Genomic DNA, 15,900 nt, shown 5'->3' on the forward strand with positions numbered 1-15,900 from the left:
TCATAAAATAACTATGAAATCTAACTTAAAAGACTATATAAAATGCATGTATCATTATGATATGATAAGCACTGAAATTATTGATAAGGTTGCTCTAGTTTAGATGATTCAAATAATTAAAAAGGGAAAAAAAAGTATATATAATGTAAAAAAAATTTAAAATATGTTATGTAAAAATTAAAAAGAAAGTATTTATTTTTAATAATAAATTTGAAAAATTTTTAAAAATAAAAAAAAAATTTAACATGGTAAATATCATGACTCAACCTATGGGCCAGACCGGCACTAGGACCTGGACCGGCATAAAGCCCCCGAGGCCCGTAGTAAGCCTTACTATTCCCAAACCCATGACCAGACCCACAATTTAGGCCCAATATGCATATAAAATAATTTAAATTAAATTGTTAAAATTTTATTTCGAGCCAAATTAACCTAGTAATTATCAGAAACTAAAATTAGGGGAGCCTAACTCAACCCTGTTATATCATTTACAAACTATTTAAAACTCATAAAAAATTTTTCATTTATTAATACAAAAACTTAAATTCATACAGTCAATGACAGGATTAATACTACTACTAGTACATGCAGAGTTCTAAATTACAAATTTAGATAATAATAATATAGTTAAGTAATTTTTTCATAACCTGCGAGGAAAGAAACAGGTTATTCTTAAAAAATGTCTCCTCTTATAGTCTGAAAAAATATGGTGAACAGGAGTGAGCGTTCGACTCAGAGAGTAAAATACCAATTTTAAGTACAATTTCTATAGCTATCTAAAGCTAATGCATCCTAAAGAGTGGAATGCAACACTATCAAAATTTTTATACACATCATATCATAACAGCAAAAAGGCAATTTGGAGCACTCACACACCCAACACTGTTCAAACAGTACATAAATGGGAGCTGATCTCCTATACAGCTCTCTTAATCTAACCTCTGCCAGCGAGTGTCTTTCAAGTTAGACTTTCACTTAATAAACCAAATGCGGGGTTCCAGCGAGTGTTTCTCAAGCCGTGTCTACTCCGACTTATCCATAAATGACCGGGTCCCAGCGAGTGTCTCTCAAGCCGTGTTTACCCGTCCTGTCCATATCCAATACCATACCACACGCACGCCAACGCACGCACACTGCTCCAAATTACCACAAACAACATCCATAGCATTTCATCAATTAAGAATGCAATACAAAACGTGCCTAGTATTTAACTATATAGATACATAATTATAAGTGATGTATAGGCATGCCTGAATATATAATAATATTGAAATTATAATTAAAATTAATATTTTACTCACAGTACACCAGAGGCTATTGTGGCTGTTGGGTGGAAGAAAATAGCTGACCTCAATCACCTAGATAATTATATTATAGATTTATTAGTACTAATTCAAAATAAGACTCTAAAGAAATAACAGACAGCCTAATTCATATCGAAAATCCAACAGAGTCTCCCCTATACCTAGGACCTACCCAACCTGTAAAAAGATTTAAATAACACTTCTAAATCCGTAAATCACACAATCACAACTCAATCACACCACAAGGCCCCTCCTGGGCCCACCCAAACAGTCAACAACCATAATTTAAAAAATTATCATTTAGTCCCTACAACTAACCCTTTTGCAAAAACTATCCAAATGAGCTCTAAAAATTATAAAATTTTGCCTCGCGGTCCTTAATAGGGTTATAAGATTATTGCAAAAAGAATTATAATTTTATAATCATCCACAAATATTTTATGAAATTTTTATTTTAAATTAGTATTAGCCGAAAATGAGCACCTTAGAGTTCGGATTTACCTATACCAAATCTGACACCTGAAACACGCCCGGAATGTTTGAAAATACTCGGTTTGACTATAATATCGACTACGTTCTGAGACGGGCTGTCGGACAGCCAGATCTGGCTGAAAATGTGGTCCCGGCGCTAGTGAGCTATCCTTGATCCGATTGTATCTAAATTAATTTCAAATTTATTAATAATTATCATAAAATTATTTTTAAATTTTTGGGAATCGAAAAGTGCGAAAATCTCACCAAGCGATCTGGACCGTCCGATTATTACCTTTTTCAAACAGTGTCCGATCGGAGCAGGACTGGTCCTATCTAGAAGATTTCGCCGTCCTGAGTCCATCGGTGGTCTCAGATTTTTGATTCGATGGTCGGATCGCCGGGAAAATGATCGAAAAGTTCACTGCCTCAACTTTCTCTCGCCTCTTTCTCTCTCTTCAACTCGTCGGAAAAATCCATTAAAACCGGCGAGTCTTGGTTGGACGAGGAACCCAGTGCTGCTAGAAGCTCGCTGCCGGCGTCCCTTGTCTTCCCGTCGTCAGAGATGGCCGGAAACGATCTTGGATGGTCCTCTCCCCATCACACGGATTCCTCTCCTTTCTCTCTTCATTCCGGCGGCTGGAGGTGGACTGGTCGATGCTGGAGCCACTGGGGTGGTCACCGGCAACGGATCTCTCGCCGGCACGAAGAAAAACAGGAGGGAGGAGGAGAGAGAATTGGGGAGAAAAGAGAGTTGGGGGGTGGGGGGGGGGGGGGAGCTGTGCACTGCGTTTTGGGTTTCTCTTCTTATTATTATCTTCCTTCATTTTTAAAATCAATTCAAATAAATCCTATAATATTAATAACATAATATTTCCTTTTTATTTTATTTATAATTTTAAAAATTTCGGATTGTTATAGTAAAATGATTATGACTTTGAATACTATTTTAAAATTATTTTAATGGAAATAATAATAATTAAATAATTTAAATTAAAGTAAAAAAAAAAAAAGAAAAGAAGGCAAGGTTATTTATTATTAAATTATATTTACATTTATGATTTAACAATGATTTTTTTAGGCAATAAAATAGTTATTTATAATATGAAGTAAAATGGAAACTTAGCTTAACTATTATTTACATATGCCTAACGCCTCTGTTATTTTCAAACTATATGAAAACACGGGAAGACTTAAACAAAGTAAAGACAATTGAACAAAATAAAAATTAAAAAGAAAAGATAAAAAAATATATAGATAATGACTATGGATGATAGCCCTCTTTTAGTATAATATGATAATTGTCCTTAGAAACTTCAATTATTGGACAGGAACTTGATGTTACTATGGATGATAGGAGGATGAACTTGACCTTAATTTTGGAAGGTGGAATTTTAAAAAATAAGATTTAATTCAGTAACATATAAGTTTTTTTTTCAAAAAAAAAAAAGAAAAATCTATTAGAGTCACAAACTTAATTATATTAAACTAAAATCACCTTAATATTTGAGTACTGTAAATTTTAAAATATTTTGACAAAATGCATGTGTTATTTAAAATTTATATGAAAAGTAATTTAAAATTAAATAATATTTCATGAATTTAACTCATCAAACAATAAATCACATTCCAATATGATAATCTATGCTAAAATAAATTCCATTCTTTATCATATCATGACATTCAAATGCATGCTTAGCATATATAATATTAAGGTTGATACAAGGGATCAACTAGACCTTACGTAGGATGAATAAGATGTTACTGAGGAAGGTGGAGCTGAAGAACTACTTCAAGTCCTTCAAGATCCCAAATTGCAAGCGGAAGAGTAAAGTGGTTTTTATATTTTTAATGTTTGATTATCATCTTTAGATATATATTTTAATTATTTGCTCCATTATATGATTTACCTTTCAAATCATAAGGACAGTTTCTGTGTGCAGGGCTTTTTAAAATAAAAAAAAATGAAAAATGAAAATAAGAACACTGATTCTAAATTTTGAGCAACATATGTTGAGGGCATTCCTTACTTAATTTCCTTTAATATATAGCTTGCTTTCTTTTAGCTATTAAATTAATAACTAAAATTTCTTAAAAAATATATATATAAGAATTTCTTATCAATAAAATATAAGAATAAATCAAGAATATCAAATTGATTAGATACAATTGTCCCTTCTCAAGAAATATTGGACACAGTTGTCCCAAAAAAGAGTGTTTGTCGCAACTTGCAAGCTTTTTTAAAGGAAATTTCCTTTGTTACGTATTTGTGCTGTGTGAATGCTAGAAATCAACGCGTTTAGTCAAAACTTTTATCTTCTTTTTTTCAGGAAATTTCTTTTATTTTTGTGACGTATTTGTGCTGTGTGAATGCTGGAAATCAGCGCATTCATCCAAAACTTTTATCATTTTTTTTCTCAGGAAATTTCCTCTGTCTTTGTGCCGAATTCTCTTCCTTTCACTTTCAATTGAAATGGACATGACTCGAATTATAATTTATCTATTTATATATCTATATAATATATAAATATAGAAAGAAGAAATATTAATTTTATCAAAAATACCATTCAATATATAATATATAAAAGAAGACGACATTTGCTGGTGGATGGATAAAAGAGAGAGAGAAAAAAAAGGTGCTTTATTTTATTTTATTTTATTTTGATATATAATATGTAATATTTTATTTCAATTTGCTATTACCGAAAAAGATAATGGTTGCTGAATTATTTGCTACGACAGACAAGGACATGTGTGGTGAATTATTGACAAGTCGTATGTTTTTATACATATGCACTGATACGGATCTTCTCTTAGCTAATGAGCTATTTTCTTTGATTCTTGGCTTTCTACGTATGTTTGAGCTTTCTGCACTCACTGATCCTCTTGCTGTTTGCAAAGAGATGGAACTGTTCCCACTTGTTAGCCACTCATCTCATGCTTATGCCTGTTGATTTTTGTTTCTCTTGAAAATTCTTGCTCCAACGGACTCTATTTGTAAGTTTAATTTGCTTGCTTTTCTCTTTCTTCATTTACAATTTTCGGTGGATACATTCATGTTTCAGATGTAGGTTTATTCTAATTAACCAGACACACACAGTTTAGAGTCTTAATCCAAGGCTTTCTAGACAAAGAGACTTGCAGCTTCTGATCAGCGAAAACCAAGCACAGAAGAGAGCCCAAAACCCTTCTTACTAGCCAAGAATGAAACCAAAACAAACTTTCTGCCTTATCCCCCCATAAATATGGCGTTATAATCTGCTTACTACATGAGGAAATCAATCATGCCATTTCCTGCAGTTACCTATTGGGAAAAAGCTTCAAATTTACAGTAGCAAGAAAAACCACAAAAGCTTCTTCTGCGAAAGCCTGGGCTAGCAAGACATGAGCCTGGGTTTTGACCATCACGGGTGAACCCAGGCCTAGTTACTTAAGCTAGGAGCTAAGGCTAAGCATAGTTCGGTTTAAATCTAAAAAACCGATCAAACCAAACTGAATAAGAAATTTGGTTCGATTTATATGTTCAGTTCGGTTCTATTTTAATTTTTAAAGAAATGGATTTAATCGGTTGGGTTCGGGTTTTTAAAGGAAAAATCGAATTGAGCCAAACCGATATAAATATAATTTAAAACAAAACCAACTATATTAGGTGCTTGTAGCTCAGTGGTAAAAAATTCTTCTAAGTGCTACAGGTTCTGTGTTCGATTCCATGTAGGCTCGTTCTAGTAATATACGAGGACTCCCGATCATCTATGTTTGCCTCCTTGATTACAAATTCTACTTCGTCAGGTTCTTGATTCTCACCATATTCTTTTTTTTTTTTTTTTTCAGTTTGAATTCATAGTATTTTTATTTTGGGTTTGTATGGTGATTTTGTATATGGGTATTGAATTTAAAATCTTGTGGGTATTTTATTGATTTATTTTTTTTCAGTTTGTATTCATAGTATTTTTATTTTGGGTTTGTTTGGTGATTTCCTATATGGGTATTGATTTTGTATATGGGTATTGAATTTAAAATCTTGTGGGTATTTTATTGATTTATTTTTTTTCAGTTTGTATTTGTATGGTGATTTCCTATATGGGTATTGATTTTGTATATGGGTATTGAATTTAAAATCTTGTGGGTATTTTAATTTATTGATTTTTTTTTCAGTTTGTATTTGTATAATTTTTTATTCATGCAATCATTCTATATATGGGTATTGATTTCTTTTTTTTTTTTTTGAGTTTTGTATTGAAATAATAAGTATTTATTCCCTAGATCGTATCGGTTTCTTTTGTTTCTTCAAAATTTGGTTGAATCAACCTGGAAATTTGAAAGAGCTTGAAGCCGAATTATTGAACAGAAATCGAACCGAATATTTCAATTTGATTTGGTTCGACTTTTTATTAAAATTAGTTCGATTCGGTTCATAGTAATTCATAAAATTCGATTTTCAGTTTTTTTGATTCGGTTCAATTTTGAACCGAACTGACCGAATGCTCAGCCATACCAGGATGCTTGGTGTGCTTGTCTTCTTTTTTTATTATTATTATTTTTATTTGTAGATACTAAATTAATCTTAATCAATAAAATAACTTTTAAAATTAAATTTGCAATAAAAAGAAAATAATTAAAATTACAATCATTAAAAACATTTTAATAATAAGAACTTTAGTTATTAATTTTAGCACATTGGCAGCTAACTTTCAAGAAATTAAATGAAATTTTGAGTCTTGCTACTAACTAGAATTTTTTAGTAACAATGATTTTCTTGCTATTTTTATGATTGGCTGATTCTGAAAAATAGTTGTATTCTGTTGCAGATTTAAGAGACAAAACTCAATCCTACTTGGAGATTCTCATTGCCATTGCAAGTACAGTCACTGGTGAAATTGCTTTCCCTGTCAAACAGTTGATCATCTTTATTTTTCTTTCTTTCATGCAGTCTCGCTATAATTGATATTCTTGCCTTTCTATGTACCATAGGTTGAATTTTGAAGTCTTTGCTAAACTTTTTTTCCTGGGTAAGTCATTCATAAATATACTTGCTTTTTAATTTTTTGTTTGGTATGAATTTATTTGATGCTTAAATATTTTGTAGATCAAATACATTTACTGCAACTTATAGATTTCAAGATTGATCATCATACTATTAGTAAATATGGGCCATGGTGACTAGCCATGTAGAGCTTATTGTTGAAGAGAAATTATATGGTATAACTGTGATTCTATATCAGTATTTGACACGTAATGACAAATAAGTTATAAGAGGATAATTAAGTATAAATGGATAGTTATAATTTAAAAAAAAAAGTTTTTAACACATTGATAAAATCAAATTTTATGGATCTGTTATAACTTAATTGTTACTGTATAATTAGTTTGTCATTTCATATATGATTACCCATATGGAATAACTGATTCATATTAAGGGAATCATAATTTTATCTAGAGATGAGGTGAAATTGTATTACTTCTTTAATGTTAGAACGTTGATTGTATTACTTTTTTAATGTTATAACATCGAAACCTCTATAAAATGAAGAGAATGCCATTATTGGAGAGATTTCAGAAATGGAGCCTTCAATAGTTAAGTTAGTCTAGTAATTATAAATATTAAGAAAAGTTGAATTTTGAGAATGTGTGTTATTGAGAAATGAAATATTTTTTCAGTATAAAGGGAATTGGACCGGTTAATTAGATCAATTCAATCGGAAATTTATACCTAATTTAGTCTGATTTAGATATTAAACCTCATTACTATTCCAATGAATTGAATCTATTCCAATAAATCAGACCATTGAACCTCAACTAAAAAAAATAAATATGAGAGAGCCAGGATTCAATTCCTGGCACCACTTAATGAAATTTGCGTCGCACTGATAATGTAACCCATGGCTGGCTTTTGCCATTTTAATATATATATATATATATATATATATATATATATATATATATTAAATTATAATTATTTATAGAAAAAATAAAAATTATTAACTTCATCTACTTATAATTTAATTAATTATAATATTAGTAATTTATTTTATTAGTATGTTAAATTAAATTATTAAATTATTTTTCTATTTTATTATCTTTTATATAATGAAAAGTATATAAAATATTTTCTGTCATATAATTTTAATATTTTCTATTATAAAATTTTAGTTAATTTTAAATATTTTCTACAATTATTTAGATATTAAAATTTAACTAAATTTATTTTTATAATTACTTATAAAATTATTAATTATAATCACGAGTTATTACTAATCTTATAATTTTTTTTAATAATATATTAGTTGAATGACAGGGTAGATTTAAAAATTTTATTATCTAGAATTCTAGGAAGTGAAAGTGAGGTTGGAGTAATAATGTGTAACAATCTTAATTTCTAAAAAATTATTATTTTATTATTATTATTATTTTATTATCATTATTCCTGATTTTATTTATATTATTAAAGCTTATTTAAATTTATTTTATTAATATTTTAGATTTTATTTTAATTAAATAGTATTATATTAATTTAATATTATTTGAAAAAAAAGGGCAAAAAAGGCGAAAAACCAAAACCCATTTCTTACCTCCTCTCCCCCTTTCTTCCGGGGCTGAAATACATGGGGACTAGAGTGGGCATGGCCCTCCAAGCCCATAGCCCCAATCACTTCTATATTTTTTAATTAAAAAATTTAAAATTGTATTTAAAATATAAATATTTTTATAATATATAAAAACCTATTTATTAGTAATTATGAATCCAATTAATAATTATAAACGATACTTAAGTATTATTTACTATCTCATATTGATTTAATTACTAATATTTTTTATTTATCGATTATTTTTAAGTTAAAATAAAATTTTTAATTTTACTTATTTTTACTATATTTTGAGATATATATATATATATTAATTTTGAGTGAATACAAATAGTTAATGAATTATTTTATAATTATGTTCGGCACCTCCTAAATAATATGATCAAGTTCTGCCACTGCTTTCTTCTCTGGCAATATCCAACCTAGCGATCGGTAAGGCTATCCCATCGGTGAAGCACGCACCAGCAACTCCCGAGAGCCTAGAACAACGATAAACAAGGGCAGCAGAGAGAGAAAAAAAAAAAAACTTTGAATGATGATTTAAAGTGATCTCAATGGAGGATGAGACAAGACGGTCGACAATTAACTACCTAAAGCTGAGCGAACTATTTTCGACTAGTCTTACCTCCTGCAGTTAAATCTAAAAGCTTTTAAGTTATATTAATTTTCAGAAAAATTGACATGGATGTTACAGGTTGAGTTTCTAAGTTTTGAGTTTTATAATCGGTCGAGCTTGAACTTGATAATATATTAAGTGAAGTAGGAGCAACTAGATTACACCACTAATTATCATTGAAAGAGTGAGAGAAAGAAAGTAAAAATATAATGGAGAATAAATGAAAAATGAATAAGAATATTATATATATATATAAAATAATATTTTATCAACAATTATTATTGATTATCAAAATAAAATATAGTAGTTAAATATTTTAAAATATATTATAAATTATTTTAAAATAATACTTTAATTAATTTAATTAAAAATGAAAAAGTTACTAAAACACCCTAGACTTAAAATTAAATTATTTTTCAAAATTTTGCCTTTTATTTTGCTTTTTTCAGTATTCCATAACTAACGTATTTTGAAAAGCAATTAAAAAATTATTTAGATGCCATTTAAAAATAATTTTTTTAAAAAAATTAATAAAATTTTTTCTTCATTAATCAATTAATTATTTAAAATAGAAGTCTATGAAAAAGCTTTTTTTTCTTTTCCTTTATAAATAAGCGTCTCCTATTAAAAGTAATATTGTATTAGTTAATTGATTATTTTTATATAAAATTTTAATATCAATTTACTTAGGTTTAATTAGAAGTGGAAATTTTTGTCATGACTTAGTCACATAGATCGAATTGACACTAGGATTTGAATTGTCATAAGGCCTCCAAAGCTATAGTAACACAAACCATTCTAAAAAAATATAACCAAACCCAACATATGTTATATAAAAAAATAAATAAAATAACATAATTTATGGAGTTCAACTCAACTCAATACACTGCATAGGAATTAAGAGAGTCTAACTATTCATTATACATATCAATGTAAGTTCTAAGAATAAAAGTAAATAAAAAAATATAAATAAACTAACTATACAGAACATTACCTTATGAGGATTACAACTTTATAATAAATAAAATATTTGTCATTGAATAGGATTACAATTTTATATCCATAGGTATAAATATAATTTTCTTATTTAATTAAATTTTTTTAATAATAATTTTATAATTTAATATTATAAGTTTGTAAATGTTTAAAATAAATAAATAAATTGGCATAAGTAAGATTGGGTATTTAATATTGTTTATTAATTTCATTTTAATAAACTAAATATTTTTTAAAAAATTAATAATTCTTATAGAATTAAGAATATAGAATTATAATAAGATTTTTAATAGAAGTACAATTATTAGTGACAAATGTATATGAAATTGTTTCTCCTATCGAAAGTATTAGCTATAGATAAAGCGTGTACGACTTTATAAAGAAAAACTTCTTATTGCTTAAGTATTATCAATGGCTTTAATGACAAATTTTCATCACTAAGTTATTATAGGTCACAGATTAATAATAATTTTTATTTTCACTTATTACTTTCTTATTTTAGTTAATTACTTCTTATAAAATTTTTAATTTAATTTAAGTAGAATTAAAAATTTTAAATTTATACAAACTTTAAAATTAACTTTAATAGTAAAAATATAATTGTAATTAATTTGAAAAATGAAGGGTATTTTTGATAAATTTAATATATATATGATTAATATAGTTAAATTCTTAAAATCATAACTAGTTATAAATAAATATTATTTTTTTTTAATTTAAAATAAATATAATAATGATTCAATCAAAATATAAAAAATATGCTTGAAATTCATAGCAGTAATCAAGTAAGAATGAGAAAATTGACTTGTAATATACTATTATATAGTATATAGATAGATATAAATATCCTTCGATATCCCTATTCATTACTCTGATAATTTATTTTGTTGCATAATTGTTATTATGGATGCACTATTAAAAAAAGGGTGATTTATTTTATTTCATTTTAATATATTATATAATATTTATTTCAATTTAATTTATTTTTTAAGTTTATATTTTTTTCTAGGATTAATTACATTTGGTGGTTATTAAATTTCAAAATCAGTGATATTATTATATAATCTATTTTATTGTTTAATTAATTTTTATTCTATTGTTTATTTTGTTAGTTTTATTGTTCAAAATGAATGAAGTAAAATTTTGATTCTTGCAGTTTTGTGTATGCTCAATATACAAAAACTAACTTTGTTTATCGGTGTTTTCCGTTTGTCAGTAATCTATCCTTGGATTTTGTATCTGTAGTTTTATATACACATATATGCCTTCCTTTATTTTTATTTTATTTTATTTTTACTGTTCTTGTTGGCATTTGTGTTTCAGGTCTTGGTTATTCTAGAAATAGAGTGAGAGAAATGGAGATTCTCATTGCTGTTGCAAGTGCAATTGCTGTTGAAATTCCTAAAGCCTTGGTGGCCCCTATCAGCCGACATATTGGTTACCTAACTGGCTACGAACTTAACATCAAGAATCTGAAAGAGGAGCTTGAGAAACTGAAAGATAAGAAAACTGTCGTGGACCGACATGTAGCTGGCCCCACTGCTGATTCAATAATTCAATGGCAAGAGGAAGTGGATGACATCAGTAAGAAGGGCAATGAATTTTTTCAAAATGAAACGAACGTGAACAAGTGTTTTAACACGAACTGTCCAGATCCAATGTCACGTTATTCCTTGAGCAAGAAAGCTAAAGAGATGACAGAGACGGTGCTTGATCTGCTCAAACGGGCTGAAAACTTCGGTGACATAGCCCATCCAGGTACCAACCTAGGATCATCTTTCATTACTGAAGGCATTAGGGATTTTAGATCAAGGGAATCAATTAAAAATGAAGTCTGGGAGGCCTTGAACGATGACAACCTTAGCATGATCAGTATATGTGGAGCTGGTGGTGTGGGTAAAACCACGATGGTAAAAGAGCTTGTGCAAAGAGTTGAAAGAGAGAAATTGTTTGATGTCGTTGGAATGGCAGTAGTGTCCCAAACTCCTAATATCAAAAAGATACAAGGTGACATTGCATCTTGGCTGAAATTGAAATTGGACGATGAGAATGAGTTAAAAAGAGCAGGCATGCTTCGTCAGGGGCTTATAAACCATGGTAAGAAGATCCTCATAATATTGGATGATGTTTGGCGCGAGTTGGATTTTGAAAAAATAGGACTTCCTTCAAGGAGAGAGAGAAAGGAGAGAAAGGGACACAAAATTATGTTGACTTCACGTAACATAGATGAATGCAATAAAATGGAAAGTGAAAAGAATTTCCCTGTGGATGTTTTAACAAAGGATGAAGCTTGGGATCTTTTTAGAGAGATGGCAGGCATTTCCATTGACCAGGATTTGCGTCACACGGCAACTGAGATTGCAGATGAATGTGGAGGCTTACCTCTTGCTATTGTAACTATTGCAAAGGGATTAAAAAACAAAGGGAGAATCCAATGGGATGATATGCTCCAACAGCTAAAGAATTCTAACCTGCAAGGCGCATCAAGAGATGTGTTTTCCAGAATTGAATTAAGTTACAAGCTTTTGGAAGCCGAAGAGGCCAAGTCATGCTTTCTGCTTTGTAGTTTGTTCCCTGAAGATTTCGATATTCTGGTTGAAGATTTGGTTAGATATGGAATGGGCCTACGGTTGTTTAAAAATGTTGATAAAGTGCATAATGCAAGAACTAGGGTCCATAATCTTATTGATGAACTTAAAGAATCATTTTTATTGCTTGAAGGTTATCGGCATGACCATGTCAAAATGCATGATATTGTCCGCGATGTAGCCATATCAATTGCCTCAAGAGATAAGCAATGGCACACGTTACAAAGTGAGGCTAAAATGAACGAGTGGCGAGAGAAAGATGGGTACAAACATTGCACTGCAATTTCATTTTTGTATGAAAAAATCAGTGACCAGCTTAATGATTTGGAGTATCCGAAGCTTGAACTCTTGCAAATTGGGGATCATCGTTGGTCACCAGGCCTTCCAAACATCTTTTGTGAAGGGATGAAAGAACTCAAAGTTCTAGCTTTGTTTTCGAGTGTCCCATCACTGCCACATCACGCGCCATTGGAGCTCTTGTCAAACTAGAAATACTCGAAATTCATGGTGAATGCTTAAGGTTACCTGAAGAAATAGGATTACTAAAAAATCTAAGGTTGCTGGACTTGAGGAGGGTCGATGACCTTGAATGCGTTCCATCAGGTGTGTTGTTAGAGCTGTCTAAACTGGAAGAGTTGTATTTGCCATCTTACTTTGGGGAATGGGAACCCATGGAAGACGGAAAGAAAACCAATGCAAGCCTCAGCGAGCTAGACACTCATCATATGACTGCATTAGAAATTTCTGTACCAAAAGCCTCCATTTTGCCTGAAGTTTCAGTCTTTAGAAACTTAGAAAGATTTAAAATTTGTGTAGGCTGCACAAATGAAATTGTAGCTGACAGTAATTATGCGAAAGTGTTGCAACTTAGAGATGATGCAAGTGATATTAAAGAAACTGGGATGAAAGTCTTGATGGGGAAAGCTGAAGTCTTGAATTTGATAGAAGTGACAAATTTGGAGGTAATATCAACTGATGAATGTGTTGAACAGGGCTACTTAGTTGATGCACTACAGGGGATTCCACGGTTACCAGAAATTCAGCTTCCATACTTTGGGAAATTGAGAGAATTAAATATACAGTCATGTGATGTGTTGAAGTACTTCATTCCACTATCCATGGCTAAAGGATTGAGACAACTTCATAAAATATCTGTAGAGATCTGCAAAGAGATGGAGGGAATTTTCAACAACAGCGAAGTGGACGACGAGGTTGAGTTTCCCGAACTTACAGATTTGAAGCTGAGGGACCTACCAAACTTCCGTGGTTTTATCATCAACAAATCCTTGTCCTGGAAGGTAAGCTTTTATCCTTTCATTAAATTATTCATACGGAAAAAAAAAAAAAAAAAGCAAAACTCTGAACGATGAACCAAAATTTATTAAATTTTTTTTATTTGATTTTATTAGGTTCAAACTCATTTACAAATTATCTTTATTTATAATTAAAGGAAAAAAATATATTTAAAATTTAGTGAAACTTTTATAATTGCACTAGATATATTTTAACTTTTTAATAAATAATTTCAGTAACTAGAAAAATACTTCATTATTCTTTAAATCTCAGCAATAGTTAAGCTAACTTCCCACTTCACCAACTAAACCATATAAATGATTAAATATCAGGCCTCAGTCTCTGTCTCTTTTCTTCCACGTATTTTTAATTTTTTTCTTCTCTCTTTTAATTTTTTACCTTATATTTTCCATTTTCAATATTAATATAATTTTTCCTCATTTCTTTCCTAATATCTATTTTTTGTCTTTTTTAAATAGCACTTTTTCCTCTCATTATAATGTATTTATAATAATTATTAGTCATAAAATCAAAACACAATTATAATAATAAAATAAGAAAAATAATTAATCTTAAAAATAATAAAAATTTTATTATTTTAATTGAAAAATATATTTTTAAAATTTTTTAAAATTACCAACTTTTTTTTTTAAATCCAATGGTAAATTTGCCAATGGATTGTAATATTTGATATTTTTAGTTTTTTAAATTTTCTACCGATTTACCAACAAATTTCAAAATCTTAGTAATTGAGGTTATCAATGAGGTTCATTGCAACCGATGGAATCTATTGGTAATTAATTTTATACAATTTCATAACATAAAATTGAATACCAATTTCCATTGTGAGGCTAGGCTAAGCTCTTACCTAAATTGCTTGGTACTGGTAGGCTAAAGCCACAAAAAATTCAAGCCTTGACTGCATAACAACATATGTTAAGATTGTTTTTAAGCTTATACGTACTGTGACTGAACTCCTAAGCTAGTGTATATTTCAAAACAAAGCAATTTGATGGGCTTCATATGGAGGAAACTAGACCATAATAAGTTTCTTGCTCTAAATTAAGGGACCTAAGACATAAAGCATCATGACAGGCTTGAACATAATTTTATATCCTATGGCTCTGCAATTCAAATTTCTTATTATACGTATCCATGAATAATCAATCAAGCCAAAAAATCAATCAATAAAAAAAGATTCACAAACACTCACTCTATCCAAAAATAATTCCATTACCCAGAGGGGGAAAAAAACTAATATACTCAAAACAAAGTTAATTTTCCTTCAAACTTAAAAACAAAATTTCTTATCTCATCTCCCTCTTTCTCAGAGACCAAGCAACCACAAACTCAAAATTTCATTGAACAAAAGCAAGCAAACAAGCACAAAATACGGCCTGCTCTAAAGTTAGGATTCAAAATTAGTGAGATTTGATCAAATATTTCTTTAAAATGTCAATAGAAATAGCACAATCTAGAGAGGAAATTGAAATTCAAACCTGCAGAAGGACAATCTAGAGAGGAAAATGAAATCCTTTGGGTTCAATCCTCTTTGTTAAAACAGCTCAATATTGAAGTTCACCCTAGTTAGGCTTTTGAATTAGACGAAGTAACTCAACCTTCTAGCAATATGTCCATCAACAATTACCCAGGAAATAGATAAAATTAAAAAGAAAAGAAACAAATAAGTGAAAACTAAACTAGCCCCCACTCTCAACTTCGTTGGGAAGCTGCGTTTCATGGTCCGTCAAGATATGCCGGAAGTATAGAAATTAGAATGGCAAACAAAGAATCGAAATAAAACAAAGAAATAAGAACTAAATTGAAACTTTACCATCAATACCTTAGAGGGGCTCGGTTTCACAAAGAAAAAGGAAAGGATTAGGGAGTGAACAGGAGAGAGATATAGGAAGCAGTGACGGCTACGACTATCACACAGAGAGAGAGAGAGAGAGAGAGAGGGAGAGAGAGAGTCCCCTTCAAGTTCAAAAATAAGAAGGAATAGAAGGACAAAAGATGTAGAAATTAGGTTTTGTGACCCTCTAATC

At 29.6% G+C, this 15,900-nt stretch overlaps 1 protein-coding gene, 1 long non-coding RNA gene and 1 pseudogene across 2 annotated transcripts in view; 2 read left to right on the forward strand and 1 right to left on the reverse strand.

Annotated features, from left to right (window-relative positions):
* Nucleotides 1-15,900, forward strand: part of LOC110636702 (uncharacterized) — a 172,631-nt pseudogene that overhangs the window by 150,933 nt on the left and 5,798 nt on the right.
* LOC110649205 (uncharacterized) overlaps nucleotides 1-15,900 on the forward strand; it is an 82,406-nt gene that overhangs the window by 59,640 nt on the left and 6,866 nt on the right. The window lies entirely within an intron of this gene.
* LOC131174826 (uncharacterized) lies at nucleotides 693-15,819 on the reverse strand. The gene is made up of 3 exons (XR_009145053.1): nucleotides 15,352-15,819; nucleotides 1,302-1,358; nucleotides 693-1,133 (listed from the first exon to the last, which is right to left on the reverse strand). It is a non-coding gene; the product is annotated as an uncharacterized LOC131174826 (long non-coding RNA).

This window comes from Hevea brasiliensis, chromosome 16 (assembly GCF_030052815.1).
Source record: "Hevea brasiliensis isolate MT/VB/25A 57/8 chromosome 16, ASM3005281v1, whole genome shotgun sequence".
NCBI lineage: Eukaryota > Viridiplantae > Streptophyta > Magnoliopsida > Malpighiales > Euphorbiaceae > Hevea > Hevea brasiliensis.